Source organism: Agrilus planipennis, unplaced genomic scaffold (assembly GCF_000699045.2).
Source record: "Agrilus planipennis isolate EAB-ADULT unplaced genomic scaffold, Apla_2.0 scaffold83, whole genome shotgun sequence".
Classification (NCBI taxonomy): Eukaryota; Metazoa; Arthropoda; class Insecta; order Coleoptera; family Buprestidae; genus Agrilus; species Agrilus planipennis.
Genome location: NW_020438895.1, coordinates 1,132,238 through 1,149,086, shown reverse-complemented (window position 1 = coordinate 1,149,086; position 16,849 = coordinate 1,132,238). Strand labels below are relative to the sequence as shown.

The window sequence follows — 16,849 nt, the reverse complement described above, 5'->3', positions numbered from 1 at the left end:
GATGGGAATCACCCTTTACGGGGTTTTCCGATCCGAAATGAAACACAAATCTCCACAATTATCCCCACAGGTCGCGACAGCTTTCCTCACGCAATAATATTAATAAATCGATTAAGTTTATGGATTTCATGGGTTAAAAATTTTGCAATGAGTTAAATACACACATATTTACGTTAAATTAAAGATGAATTAATCTAGATTGAGGTAAGGATAAGCTAAAGGATATGCAGAATTTGAACATATATTTTTCTACGTGAGCATCCCCAACATGTGCCTAAATGTCAAAGAAATCCACAGAAAATCTTGGACCTGGATAGATGAATCTATAATTCTGTTTAACAATCACAGAAAGTAAAGACAAGAATTGGACGGAGTCTGCTATTATATCTTAATTAATTTTGTAATTAATTTCTATGTTAGAGTACCACCCAGAGCACAAATTAAATAAAGGCCTCAAGGCTCTCAACCAAGACAGTTTAAGTATCATTCTTCTTGAATGGGTTTAGCAAGTATAGTATCTTAAATCGGTAATAAGAGTATTTATGTTTTTGTATGAATCCGAGACATACTTGCATGTACGTAAATTAATTGCAAAGTGTAATCATGTGCTAACATCAACGTTAGCAAAATTAAAATTCAAACACCAGTGCATTTTATTAAGTTAATATCTTAATTTAACGGATGTAAGTAAGCAAAAAAATATGTATAATATAAAAACAATTCCGTTGAACTTCCTGTGCTTAGGCTAAATGATGAATGTAACAGATAGGTACCTAGTAAGCAAACAAGAACAAACCATCAATTAAGTTATTTAATTATGTCATTATTAATTTCTGCAATTTCTACACGCAGACGTGTCAAATGATAATTTATTGCTGATTAAAACGGGGACAAAATTTGAACAAATTGAACAAAAAAACGCAAAATTCAATAAACTGTTAGGCATAATTGTTTTATATACTTATATGAATTACATTCCGAGGCATGAAGGGTTAATTAGTAATATTTGTATAAGAATTAGAAATAGGAGCAACAATATCATAAATAAACATATTAAACCTCAAAAAATTCTTGAAAGAAGAATATTTTACAGATAAGTTACAGTACATACTGATTGTGAGAACAGAATCAATTCGCAAATCAGACCAAACAATTAATGTTAACTAGGTCAGAGTATGAGAACTTGATCGATGGGGGTGGGTGGAATCGAAAATGGAGGTCTCCCCTACCACTGTACCATACCATATGGGGGTTAGATGAGGCCCCCCACCTCTGTAGGGGGGGGGGATCGAAAGAGGGTGGTCACTTGAACAAAACCCGATAACCTAACCTAACCTACCCTATTGATAAAGATATTTAAATAATGTTTTATATAACTTTCTCAATGTTTTTATGTATTTTTCATTAGTTTTACCTTTGAAAATTGTTTAAGAATGACTATATAAATATTTACATGCATAGAAATGTATAAAAATTGGCATATTTATTAACTTTGAACCCCCATAACTTTTTATGGGGGTGAGACCGCCACGAACTTTTTATGGTACAGTGGTGGGGGAGGCCTCCTTCTTCGAACCCCCCCCCCCATCATCTAGACCTTTACCTTAAACTTGAACCCTGCTGTCGTTGATAACGTTATCATTGCTTCTGTTTCGGTTTGCATCGACTGAGAACTACCCTGTATAACAATCCGGATATTTGAATTCAATTGTATTGGCATTTCTATCAACATTTATTTTATAACTATCTATAACTCCGCATTTTTTCAAACTACTCTGTGAAGTCAGCAGTTAAAATTGATATTATATGCCTCATTCTGCACACCTTTAATTAAGTTTTAATTAATTTTATCAATAGGTAACTGACAATATTATTTATAGACAACGATAGACTAGATACCTATGTGGTGTAAGATGTGATACGCTTTCTATATAATGAGCTCTTTCTTCAGAGCCATTTGAAACAGGAAATTAATCATAATTAGTACAAAGTGGCCATCTAGCTGTAAATTAAAGTATTAATAAAGTTACGAGACGCCCGTTTTACTACACGTGAAGATATCCTTTGTGCAATGAACCGAATTGATGACCTTTTTTATTGGCTAATTGCACGTAAAATGTATAATTTTTACTTACGAATCCCATTAATTAATGAAATGATTACAAAGCAAAAAGAACAATTTACGACGTGAATATACACGAGCTATTAAATGCCTAATTGTAACAATAATATTAAGTTCTAATTTTTGTTATATTTCGTCAACTTTTAGATTAAACAAATTACATTTTTTTAATCGAATTCCGCATATGTATGTAAACAAATACCGATGCAAAATGATGGAATAAAACTGATCATGAATAAATGGAGGGGTGAAAGACTACAGAGGGTCATATGTATTAAAGTGATAAAGGCAATAAGTATCAGAATGAGAGGGTGCGAAGAAAACGATGACTTAATGTAGCAGAGAAGTAAGAAAACAACGAAATAAGAACATAGAGACCCTTTGGAAGTCAATAAGTAAACAACGAAGACAGGGTGATAGGTAACCTTATGAAACATTTAGGATAAGTTACAGACATACAAGAAGCAGAAACAAGACTAGAGAACCCATCGGCCTTGCTCCTTGCCCTTCAATATAGTCCGAAGGGACTGCTCATCTGCTAGCATTAGTAGCTAATGAGAAGAAACATCCAAAAGCTCTTTTTTAATAAGAGAGAAATCAGTATCCAAACAGACTTTAGTTTACTTCACGTAATAGTCGATAAATATACACCCTATTTTATTTTGACCTGTTGAAGGTTAGGTTATCGTTGGGAAGACTGACCTATGCTAATTTCAAGACAGGAGAAGGTTCATAACCACAACCTAGCCTTGTAGAACATGCATTGAGCGGTTATGACAAGATGATGAAAATGCCTGTTTGAAAAGTTTCCCATGAAATCACACAACGACACTCTGTATAAGGTAATATTAATCTTTGTGAATCTCCGGCGTAAACTGTATCACTCCACGGATGAACAGAAGCCGGAGTTCCGGTCAAAGATTATCAAAGCTGGACGTATCGGCGTGATTTTCTCACGGAACTTATTAACTAGTACGTACTTTCCTCCTTCAAACGCAACCGTCAATCATTAATGAGCGAGTGGACTATGGAATATTAATTAAGAAATTATTATAGCGCCTCGATTAATACACGCGCACACCTTTATAAATACATATGTAGCAAGCAAACATGTGCACCTAAGAACACGATGCACTGTAGTACATGGTACATAATGTGTACGTGTGTGTATATGTGAGTGTGTGTGTGAAGGCTTTGTTCTAATCGCAAGTCAGACGACTCCAACAAATAAGGAAATCCGTTGTCTTGAGACAATTACTTACGGTTAAGGTAATGACAACAGCAACCGGGTCAAGAAACATTTTAATGCCCATTGTTAAAAGTAACAAATTAGGGGTTTACCACGAATGCTTAATTTTGATTCTGTTAGGCATACAGGTAATAATAAACAAACATTATGCCATTAAAAATCATCCTATTTTAAACCAGAACCTTAATAAAGGATACATCGCAATTATGAATAATGCTGACCAATATTTCATCACCTTAAGGTCGTCAGTCCTAAGACTGGTTGGACATGCACCTTCACTCATTCATATCCTGAGCTAATCTTCACATTTCCCTAAAACTAGAACATCCTACATCCTTAACGTTTGAAAACAGTAATCTAATCTAGGTCTACCTCTATTCCTCTTAACTCCTGCTTCTGCCTCTAAATGTCCCTGAGAAGGTGACATACCAACCTATCTCGTCAATTTTTTATTGTTCGTCCATGTTTCGCAGCTGTGCTCCAAACATACACCTTTAATAATCTTTTTCGAATTTCTAAAATTAAATTAATCGTTCGCGAGCATAGAAGTGATTTCTTTTTATTGAAGGCGACTCGACCCTGCGCTATCCTCTGCTTTACGAGGGTGGATTGATAAGTTTCCGGCCTGACCAAGAAAAACAAGGTTTTTAAAAATTTTTTTTTTTTATTTCTCAACATAATCTCCTCCAAGGCTGATACATTTCTCATAGCGGTGTTCCAGTCTATTAATGCCATCTCTATAGACTGATTCGTCAAGCTCCTCAAAATAACCATTTACAGCTTCGATTACTTCTTCATTGTCCGCAAATCTCTTACCGCCAAGCCATTTTTTGAGATTAGGGAACAGAAAATAGTCACTCGGGGCTAGGTCTGGAGAGTAAGGAGGGTGCGGCATCAATTCAAACTTTAGATCGTTGATTTTAGCCGTCGCAACGATTGACGTGTGCGCTGGTGCGTTATCGTGATGAAACAAGATTTTTTTCTTCGCCAGATGAGGTCGTTTAATTTTCACCTCGTGGCTCAAACGTTGCAATAAGTCTGCGTAGTATTGACCAGTGATAGTATTACCCTTTGCAAGGTAATCAATGTATATAATACCTCTTGCATCCCAAAAAACAGTAGCCATAACCTTGTTCGCCGAAAAAATTGTTTTTGCCTTCTTTGGAGTTGGTTCCCCTGGTCCAATCCACTGTTTAGACTGTTCTTTGGTTTCAGGAGTGTAGTGGTGGACCCACGTTTCGTCAACGGTTACGAATCGACGCAAAAATTCGCTTGGATTACGCTTATACAATGACAAATTTGCGGTAGAAATGTTTTTTCGAATCAATTTTTGGTCGACTGTTAGCAAACGCGGCACCCATCTTGCACAGAGCTTTTCCATATGCAAATGTTGGTGCAAAATATGTTGCACACGTTCATATGACATCTTACAGGTCTCAGCTATCTCACGCACTTTCAATCTGCGGTCTCCCAGCACTATTTGATGAATTTTTTCGATCATATCTGGAGTTGTGACCTCAACGGGGCGTCCTGAGCGAGGCCCATCAGAGGTGCTCACACGACCCTTTTTAAACTCGGAAACCCACTGCTTAACGGTTGAATATGACGGGGAGGATGTCCCCAGTGTTGAGTCCATCTCTTTTTTAATTTCCTTCGGCGTTAACCCCTTCAAATAAAAGTATTTGATGACAGCACGATTTTCCTGCTTTTCCATTTTTACGAAAACCACAGAGGCGTCTTGTTCAGCGTGCTGTCAAACCTACACTAGCAAGGAGATCGGGCTGAAACTATAGCTACAAGCTATCCAAGGATGGTACTATAGAATGTCACCTCAAGGTAGGCCTAGTGGCGTCATCTCTTGGTTAGGCCGGAAACTTATCAATCCACCCTCGTATATCCCTAATACTCCTTCCGTCTTGACTTATCTGACCTTCTAGGTACCTAAAATTAGTTACTTCTTCTAATCTTTCGTTTCCTATCTTTATATTCGCTCTTTTCCTACTTTTTCGTCCCTTGTATACCAGTATTTTTGTTTTACTTTTATTTATTTTCACACAATACCTATTGTTTTGACAATACCGCTTCCATTTTTTTTAAAGCTATCTCTAAATGCTCATTGCTAGATGCTAATACTACTATATCATCTGCAAATCTAAGCATACTAATATTTTGTCACTTTATATTTTGCTCTTTATACAAACTAAGTATCACTCTTCTATCTCTGTAACTCATCCGTACATTTTTAAGTATATTTAACATCTTGTCCCATTTAACATTGTCACAAGCTTTTTCTAAATCTACAAATGCCTTATTATTCGTTAAGTTTTTAAATGCTAGTTGCTCTCATTATGGGATAACCTAGCTCATCAATCTCCACACTATATTCCTTCTCTAATAAATCTTGTAACTCATGGTCTACGTATAGGTTTTCTAAGTATTATTTAAAATTTAAATAATACGAAAATGTTTTAAGGAAATGCGAACATTAGTTCAGGATAGCAAAAGGTAGAATTGCATGTCCAACCAGTGTACCACTTTTCTGCAATTTCATCGAGTATATATATGACAATTTGTCTAAATATATTACATTACAATTTTCCCCCTTTTCATTTAATGAATTTGTAGTAAATATTGAATCCATGCCGTCGTAATATAATTGTAACAATTTTTAATATTACTAGACTTGCTGAACTATGAGATATTTCAAGGATACTCGCAATAAAACAATTTTGACTCGGTAAGTACCTACGTAATATTCCACAAAACAAGCAGTTTACCATTTGCATTACATACAATATATAACGTACCTAACAGTATATACCTACATATGTAACGTAAGAGCATGGTTTTATAATTGCTTAATAAATTAAATTACTTATCTTTCCTGAAGTCCTATAGTGATATTACAGAGTGTGTACCCACCTGCTGTCAAAAGTACTACAATTGAAAATTGAAAATATTCGGAAATAGTGACGAATAGGAGCTTGTGGAGGTTTATAAAATTGTTGTGTGGGTTTCTTTATAACTATTAGCAGATATTTGAAAACATTGATAAGTTTTGAAAACATTTAATTTTCAGTCATTCAACAAGAATTTCACATACATGCACATTTATAGATCGTAATCCATAACAACTGAATCATTAATCCATTACGAATTACTAATTGCTGGTGGATAAAATAACGCTAAAAATCTAACTGAAAACTTTATATAAAGTAAAATAAGTTTTCGATTACTTCTTAATTAATATTATATAAGCCGATGTGAGTTTGTTTGTTTGTGTGTTTATTATCATTTCACGCTCTAACTACTGAATCAATTATCATGAATTTTTGTACACATACTGTCAGAGGTACAAAAATGAACATAAGGTACCTTTAATTCAGAAAATAAATACCGTTCCTGAGAGATAGAAAAAGTTCTTTTCATCTTGATAAAGAGGGGCTAATATTTACGTGTACCTATATTTAACCTGGAAAATTGGAAACTTAGGATTTATCCTCATGATCCTGGTCAGAATTATTTATCAAATTATTATATTTTAGATGATCCTTGACACTTATTTAACACATCAACGCGAATAAAAGCTTGTTATTTCACTGAGAGAAATTAAATATGTAGTAAGATTTTTTATGCTGTGTTAATTTTCCATTTAACATTCCATAGTTGAGTCCTTTCATAGTAGAAAAAGGACTCACCTAGGAGCCGTTAAAAGGGAAATTCACACATCATAGTACATATATTGGGGAGCTCGGCTCGCTTGACGAAAATTTTTTGTTGTTTCCATCGGTGTACTGCTGTACCACATGGATCAATAAAATTGATCATACAAAATATCAACCTCGAAGAACTAGCCTATGTCGATTAAAAAGATTCGTACTGTATAATACATCTTCTGTTACTGATTATCTAAGTGTTTTAATTAAATTAAACACACCTCGGCCACTACCCCCAAATTTCCTCCGGGTCAACACCTACCCGAACAGCCCGTATGCAGATATACGAGGGTGGATTGATAAGTTTCCGGCCTAACCAAGAGATGACGCCACTAGGCCTACCTTGAGGTGACATTCTATAGTACCATCCTTGGATAGCTTGTAGCTATAGTTTCAGCCCGATCTCCTTGCTAGTGTAGGTTTGACAGCACGCTGAACAAGACGCCTCTGTGGTTTTCGTAAAAATGGAAAAGCAGGAAAATCGTGCTGTCATCAAATACTTTTATTTGAAGGGGTTAACGCCGAAGGAAATTAAAAAAGAGATGGACTCAACACTGGGGACATCCTCCCCGTCATATTCAACCGTTAAGCAGTGGGTTTCCGAGTTTAAAAAGGGTCGTGTGAGCACCTCTGATGGGCCTCGCTCAGGACGCCCCGTTGAGGTCACAACTCCAGATATGATCGAAAAAATTCATCAAATAGTGCTGGGAGACCGCAGATTGAAAGTGCGTGAGATAGCTGAGACCTGTAAGATGTCATATGAACGTGTGCAACATATTTTGCACCAACATTTGCATATGGAAAAGCTCTGTGCAAGATGGGTGCCGCGTTTGCTAACAGTCGACCAAAAATTGATTCGAAAAAACATTTCTACCGCAAATTTGTCATTGTATAAGCGTAATCCAAGCGAATTTTTGCGTCGATTCGTAACCGTTGACGAAACGTGGGTCCACCACTACACTCCTGAAACCAAAGAACAGTCTAAACAGTGGATTGGACCAGGGGAACCAACTCCAAAGAAGGCAAAAACAATTTTTTCGGCGAACAAGGTTATGGCTACTGTTTTTTGGGATGCAAGAGGTATTATATACATTGATTACCTTGCAAAGGGTAATACTATCACTGGTCAATACTACGCAGACTTATTGCAACGTTTGAGCCACGAGGTGAAAATTAAACGACCTCATCTGGCGAAGAAAAAAATCTTGTTTCATCACGATAACGCACCAGCGCACACGTCAATCGTTGCGACGGCTAAAATCAACGATCTAAAGTTTGAATTGATGCCGCACCCTCCTTACTCTCCAGACCTAGCCCCGAGTGACTATTTTCTGTTCCCTAATCTCAAAAAATGGCTTGGCGGTAAGAGATTTGCGGACAATGAAGAAGTAATCGAAGCTGTAAATGGTTATTTTGAGGAGCTTGACGAATCAGTCTATAGAGATGGCATTAATAGACTGGAACACCGCTATGAGAAATGTATCAGCCTTGGAGGAGATTATGTTGAGAAATAAAAAAAAAAATTTTTTAAAAACCTTGTTTTTCTTGGTCAGGCCGGAAACTTATCAATCCACCCTCGTAGGTATGCACTACCGATACTTTAGAGAAAAATCTAATTGTTTGATGTCATTATGTAGCTGGGTTAGTACCGCAATAAAGTCTTTTTTTTTTGGTGTTATAAATGAATAATAGTTTAATAGATTTTATAACTGACGATATCCTCCAGGAACCTCGAACTCTACATTTACTCATAAAAAAATGCCAGAAAATTATAAGAAAGCACAATCAATCTGTAACATGCATGCATCTTCTACATAATAAAGGTAACTATTACGCCTATAACATATACGGGTACGTATATACCTATGTATTGAATGTCTTGTGTCTATGCATCGCAGATTTCCTTAAAGGTCGTGCATAAAGGTCTTAAGAAAGGACGATACACGTGTGCCTGTGTGCCTCTATTCAAGCAAAAGTGCAGCAATAGCGGCTAAGAAATCACCTGAAATCATGTAGGTAATCGGAAGAAAGAAAGTCTCGTGCTATTCTATAAAAGATCAGACCTGGAAGATTTCGTTCGGTTGAAAAATCGTAGGAGGGCACATAAATTCTACTGTCACGAAGCGGTTGGACTTAAGGAAGCATTGTTATCACGCGTGGGAATTGATGTTAGCAAAGGACGAAAGGTACCTGCGGCAGAGGCGAAATTAAATGACCCAAACGGCTAACCCTGATACATACAAGTCTGTTTGTTATGCAATAACAACTCACTGGTCAGAACCCTCATTCGGGATAAGAACCTCAACATTATGTCGACTATTCTAACGGCAATAATAAGAATCAAAGTCATATTTGTCGATAAAAATTTAACCGAAAAAAGGCACAAATACAATTTTCGTGTATCTCCTCTGTCTTAAAATCCTGTATCTGCCCCTGTAAAAATTAACAAAAACATATGTGTGCAAAGTAAATAATTAGATAACACATTTTATTTGAACATAAATGTAAATAAAGTTGATAAGAATCTCAAGTAAATTTATTCTGAGAGCGACTTCTAAATGATGATAAGGGTTAATACTGGCATTGCAACAGTTACAAAACATTTAAACACATTTATTTCAAGGAGCCCTGCAGAAAATAAAATTACAACTGATACAATTAGTTGTTGTTTGCTATAGTTAATCGCAATTAGAATATATCCCATCAATTTCCCAAATAAAATATTGTACTTAATATGGCCAAATCAGTATCCTGTCAAGACTTGGCTAGTGTTATGTCTTAGAAAATACTACAAATTGCGCAGTAAACGCCATCTGTAGCACGATGCTACATTTTAGGATTACGTATGCTCCAACAAGGTCCACTTGTGTGGATATCTACTTGCTGAAAGCGAATCCCGGCATAGCCAACCTCAACGTGATAGGCACGTTAGCTTAATCGAATAAAATAATTCGAAGTGGTCTGTATTATATTCTAAAACGCACTGTTAAGACAGCAGGTAAAAGTTGGTCTGTGTTCTGTCGGAGCTGTCTGCGACGCGCTGATGAGATCCAAAGAGATCGAAATCGCCATCCGCGTCTGGCAGTTTCGACAGAATACAGACCAATTCGAATTATTTTATTTAGTGTTATGTCGTTAGAATTTTGGACGTTATAAAAAATAAAGGTGAAATTACCTAGTGATAAACACAGATACAGAGACCATTTCTTGTATTTGCTCTCATTTTCTTAGTTACCGATATTATTTCCTTAAAAGGCGTTTATTTTAATCACACAATAGTAATAAATAAAATTATTTCAATTTCGTGTACTCTCAACACCAATACATGATAAAAAATAAAAAGTAGGACGCAACATAAAGGGATAACCGAAAACTTATCAATATTTATTTGTTTTCAAAAATTTGCCGGTGCGTATCTAGAAGTTGAGGCCAAGTATAGGGCTAAAATTTTATCCCACGCCTCTTTTTTTTGTAAACTCTACTGAATTATTCGTTTCTTAACATGTTGTCAACATCTGGTCACAATCACAAATACTAACAGTCAACTGCATTACAATCGGTTATGTCTTGACCATTTCGTGTTATTGGTTTTGCAGGAATTTCTCGGGAGAACGCCACGTTTTGAATTTTAAATCACACTTTATTTTACTTCAGGACTTTCCAGTATACGGTAACAATAAACATCAAAGATGTGCTAGCTATGTCGCTTAGTAGATACGTAGATGTGGTGCCCAGATGTTTTATAGTTTTATAACTTGTTATGGACAATTATTACTAACAAACAAAGACATGCCCAGGAACAACGTCAACAGACACTGTTTAATGGCTTCCTCCATTTATCAAAACAAAATTTTATTATTGTTTCTTTTAATATTTAAGAAATTTCTTTCTTAACAATACATCTTTTTTGTCAAAATAAAAAGTTTAGTAAAACAGTTAATTCTGACAATGTTCTGTAGTAAAAAAATCTAAGTGTATATGCACACGTGGTAATAAATATGTCACTATAAATTGACGCCAATCGCAAAAACGTTGTGGTCACTCGTTTGAATGTAAACTAAATTCCATAAAACCGTTATGTACAACACGTATTTTTCAATACATATACAGGATGATACGTTTTTAAAATACTGTTTAATATTTTACCAGTATGTAAAGTAAAGACTTTAGATGATAAGTATGTAGGACCTATATGAAATTCTATAAGTAGCAAGACTTCTATATAAAGTAATAAATTGATGGTAATTGTCCAAAATTGGTGCTCCAGACCAAAATCGCTCAAAAATTTCTTCATCGATTTCAGGTTATTCTACATTCACAATAGAATTAGATATTAGAACGTGGGGCAGACCGTTTTTTATTACATCATAAATAAATTTTTTTTAATGATAAGTTTTCAAAATTACCCTAATTTTGGATAATTACCTGCATTGGTAACGTCTTTGTTTGGTTACGTAGATAGACTGGAGTTTAACCAATGTTCCTAGACCTGCTAGAGGGCTGATATGTTAGAGTATTTTATTCACAGAAAGCATTAGTTTTATACATTTCCTAGTATAATATGAGAATTTCATACAATTCCTACAATTGGAGCTCCAGACCAAAATCGCTCCAAAAATTTCTTCATCGATTTCTGGTTACTTCTGAGGGTTCAATGTTCAATAAAACTAATGCTTTCTGCGAATAAAATACTCTAACATATCAGCAGACAGGGACATTTAATAAACTCCAATTTGTCATAACACTACCTAACCAAACAATGACGTCATCAATGCAAGTAATTATCCAGAATTGGGGCAATTTTGAAAATTATTATCATTCAAAAAAAATTTTTTTTATTTATGAAGTCATAAAAAACTGTCTCCTCCATCCTTCTAATATCTACTTCTATTGTGTAGAATGACTGGAAATTGATGAAAAAAATTTTGGAGCGATTTTGATCTGGAGTCCCAATTCTGGACAGTTACCAAATTGATAATATAACACGTTGATTTAAACAATTAGGAAATTGTGTGAGAAAATTAGAACTAAATAAATGATTCATTCACTTGACGTAACTATAGTAGGTATAGGTAGACCAGCTAAGAAAACGATACAGGTTCCCAGAAACCCCTGTTGTTCTCAAAACAGCTGTTGCGTATTGTCCCATCGTCCAAGATCATCTGTTGCTTCCAAGGTAGGTAATTTTACTTCATTCATCCCTATGTCTACGGGGGTTTGCCAGTCTTCACTCTTTATTTATTACACAGCATCTGGACACCAATCGGATGTCCAAATTTTACGATACTGTACAATAAAAGCAAAGACGCCAAATCTTTTATTTTTTGCTTCTAAAATATTTTATAACTTTCGGAACAAAAACAGTTTTTAAAAATTATTCGTCTTTCTGATACTCAAGCGCCTAATTTCACATTAATTCCGTTTATTGTTTTAATTTGCTCGATTAATCGATTCTTATTACTTCTGAATCGATCTCATTCCTAATCAAAATTGTATATTTTTAGCTGTTAAGAATTCTTAACTGATTTTGTTTCCTTCATGTTTGAATTCGTGTTAAATTTTAATCAAAAATTGCTCATTATTGTACGGCATAGAAATCAATGCATGAGGTACATACATATGTATGTACATATTTGAAATTATGCCGCCGGAAGTATGCACTTTTTTATAACTGTAGCTGCCAAACAATTTCACGGTTTTAACTGGTGCAGTCGATAAAATCGATTGTAATAAACGTGAATTTATGACGGTCAACGGGCCGCAGCAGATCGAGTTAACTAACGAGAACATCGTTTTAATTCCTTTAAACACAAACAATAATGTCAACACGACTTCAAACGGAAATCAAAGTGATAGTTTCGAATCTACTAAAAAATCCTTTAGAAAAAAGTTCTTTGATCTCCCACGAATGTCGGAAGGCGGTTTTTCGAAGCCAAACGTTAAACAAACTCAGCAAAAATTCTCCTTCTCGATGACTAACGAAAATCAAACTGCTTACATTTAATATTTAATTCCGATATTCATTGCAAGGTAACAACACAAACTTATACATTATTGAAGCCCAATGTTTATGTTACGTAACTGCAAAAATAGTAGTGGTGTGTTACACAAGAGAGAACACTGACAACGAAGGTTACTTGCAAGTTGTGACCGCATCTAACGTATCTTTTTGGAATTTAATCGATTTGGCTTTAAAATGAACTATTATATATCAGGTACAATTAAATGGATACACGGAGAAAACTAAATTTTTATGATAAAGCGAAAACTACAATTTTCGACTGTAAATGACTGAATTTGTCGTAGAAATAGTAGAATTTATTAGGTAACTTGTAATAATCTCAATTTTGACATGTTTTATTTAACAATTATTTCAAGTTTCTCAATTATTACAATTAAATTTGTAATATCAACTAAAATACCTAGGAAATTTATTTCTGCTGGGGTTTTGTTTTTACAAATTGTAATTTTTATTATTTTCGCTTACGGAGCAACGGGCTAGTGGTATAAATTGTAAATATCGCTATAATGTTTCCTTTTTTATTTTTTCCGTGTATAGTGGGGAAAAAATATTAGTATGCTTAAATGGAAGAAAAAGCAAGGAAGGAATGAATATAAAACTAGGAGACGAAAAATTAGAAGAAGTTGCTGATTTTCTATATCTAAGATGTCAGTTATCTCAGGATGGAAGGAGCTGTAGAGATATAAAACAGAGACGGAGGGCGCGGTGGATTAGAAAAGGTTATAAGTGTTCGAAATATGGTGTTACAGAAAAAGATTAGGATACCGTAAATAGAAAAAGTTAGAAATGAGATGCTATAGAAAGAATAAGGGAACATAAGGCGTTATGCAATAAGAAATAGGCGAGATAGGTAGGTAGGACACCTTCTCAGGCTTAAAGGGCTAGTTTTGTGACATATTGGAAGCAGAAACAGGAGTTCGGAGGGGTAGAAACAGGCCTAGATTAGATTACTGTTCACAAATAGTTGAGGAAATGCGAAAATTAGCTCAGGATTGGAAAGTCTTAGGACTGATGACCTTATGATAACGAGAAAGGTACAATTAATTGATATCTCACTTCAAATACGTGACCAAATGGATCAAATACAACACATATACATTAAGATTTAACGTAAACAAACTACTTAGGGGATAGAAGGGTTCAATTGTTTTTAATTTTTTCTGACTAAGGAAGCGAGAAGCAGACCATAAACTTTATGTAACATAAGAACTATTAATTTCTTTATCATATTGTTCTCATGTCTTATCATTCGGCGAATAGGGATGACCACAATTATTTATAGTTTTTCTTGTACATCAAAATTCTGCCTTTGTAATGATGTTAATATAAATCAAATATTTACAAATCGTTAGAAAAAGTACATATAACGGACAATTAATACTGTTATCGACCCTGGATCATTCTTCTTATATTCATCTGCGTTACAAATTCGCATACGGGATAATTGTGACTACCAACAGGCACCTGTAGGTGCATGCCATTATTATTATTATTATTATTATCTATAATTTTTTTTTCATTTAATTGCGCGGAATTTTTCTCGTCGTCATTTCGAATGGCCCTCATGTGCGAGGTTAATAAATAATAAGTGTATTCGCCACAGCAATAATGTTTATTAAATGTGGGCTTACGTATATAGGTACGTATGTAGGTACCTTTTGCACCTGCCCTTTTCAATGCTTACACCTACCTTATTTACGTCAGAAGAACCAAACCGAGAGGTCGAACAAATGGACGACACATCTCACGGTTGCACTGCAGACGCACTTCGGCATTTATTAGCAACAGCTGGGACACATTAATAAATGTTCGAAAGAATCGACAACATTAAAAAAAAAAAAGGAAAGACAAGAATGAGAAAGAATGAAAGCATTCGGACAATCGGACATGACTAGTCCGGTACTTATTTAATAACTAAATAAAATATGTACAAACAGGAAATTTTAACGATTCGATGTTTGCAACGCAACGCCACGCCTCCAGGTAAGGATATACCTTATTAATTTTGTTTAAAAGTAATATGTGCGATAACATCTTTGGCAAATAACAAACGAGAAGGATGTTGCAATAAAATTACGCCATTCCCAATTTGGTTTGTGTCGTAACAGTATCTTTATTTACAATCCACTTCAGAGAAATTAGCCATTAAAATTTACATTTGTCAATTTTTTCAACTGGCACACAACAGGATTTCTAATTAGATTTATTTAGTTTTGTGTATTATGATTTTGACGTTTCATTACTTTGTCCGCCTCTACGTGTTAAATTTTATCTCCTTTATTTTCATATTCGATTGGTTCTCCATTCTTATCATCAAATCTTCAGCATGAGTTTAAATTCAAACCGTGAAAGATCAAAGATTCAATGACACCACGACATGGAAAATTTTAGTAGTGATGAGCAAAAGACTGTCTAGTACTAGCAAGACAAAAGCCAAAACTGATAAGACTAAACGCAAGACCGAATTTGCAACACCAATACTATCTGAAGCAATTTTAATATATTCTTTCCTTGGAGTTCTCGAGTTTTTATAACTCTCACAACTATCGACACCAAGACCAATAGAAAGACTATCATCAGCCTTAAGACTGGTTGGACTCGCACCTCCACTTCTTCCTATACTGAGGTAATCTTCGCATTTCCCCAAAACTAGAACAACCCACATCCTTAACTATTTACGAACAGTAATCCAATCTAGGTCTACCTCTACTCCTCTTAACTCCTGTTTCTAATTCTAATACATATCTGATTAGAGATTCATGCCTGAGAAGGTATTCTACCAACCTATCTCTCCTATAGTTTTTATTAACATCCATAACTTAAAGAAAAGGCGGAAAAGAAAAGGATAGATGCGTTTGAAATGTGTTGTTATAGGCGGATGATGAGGATAACGTGGGTAGAAAAGGTTAATTAGAAATGAAGAGGTATTGGAAAGAATAGGAGAAACGATCCCGCTGGACATGTACCGGATATTTTTACGTTTCAAGTTGTATTCCCAGGATTGGATTGAGCAAAAAATTAATCTAGGACTGTCCATGTGTCCATTATTTCTTACAGGAAGAAAGCTTGAGACTGTTGACCTTCTTGAATTAGTGACTTCCTATTAGGTACATTAAGCCACTTAAGCGAATTATTTTTATGTTACTTCATCAACCTTCTGCTGCTTAAATTTATTAAAAAAAAATTATACAAAACTACCTCTCGTTAGTAAAATTTAACTAAATTATAATTTGGTTCCTTTTTACCCTATTCAGTATTAAACATGACGATTTTCCAAATGATTTAACATTATGAAAATCACATTCAATACACGTAAAGGTAACAAATACATGCACATAGGTGTGTACATTATATATAGTATCATGAACACATGTTGCACCCGCTTTTATTCATCTGTGTTCTGTAACTGTTTCACCTGTCGTTACAGAGTAACAGCTTAAGGGAGGCAGGTGGAAAGCGACCAAGAAATTCATCCTCTTCCTTCGTGTTCTTCTAGAAATTAACTATTCCTTACAGATATGCTGAAGCCATTAAGATGAAATTGGAAAATCGATTCATTAATATATTCGTATACACGAGACAGAAAACGTGTAGAGGTGAATGTACTCAAATTTTAATGAAAACAGAAAAACAAAAAACAATGCAACATTTCAAACCATAATAGATACTAAAGTTTGCAAATTCTTTGATGTTCTGAAATTAATGATGGTCGGAATTCGTTATTACTTTTTAGAAGTTAT

The 16,849-nt window shown here is 34.8% G+C and overlaps 1 protein-coding gene across 1 annotated transcript in view; it reads right to left on the bottom strand.

Moving 5' to 3' along the window:
• The window catches only part of LOC108734333 (protein neuralized), a 57,561-nt gene that overhangs the window by 26,916 nt on the left and 13,796 nt on the right, over nt 1–16,849 (bottom strand). The gene's annotated exons all lie outside the window — the stretch shown is intronic.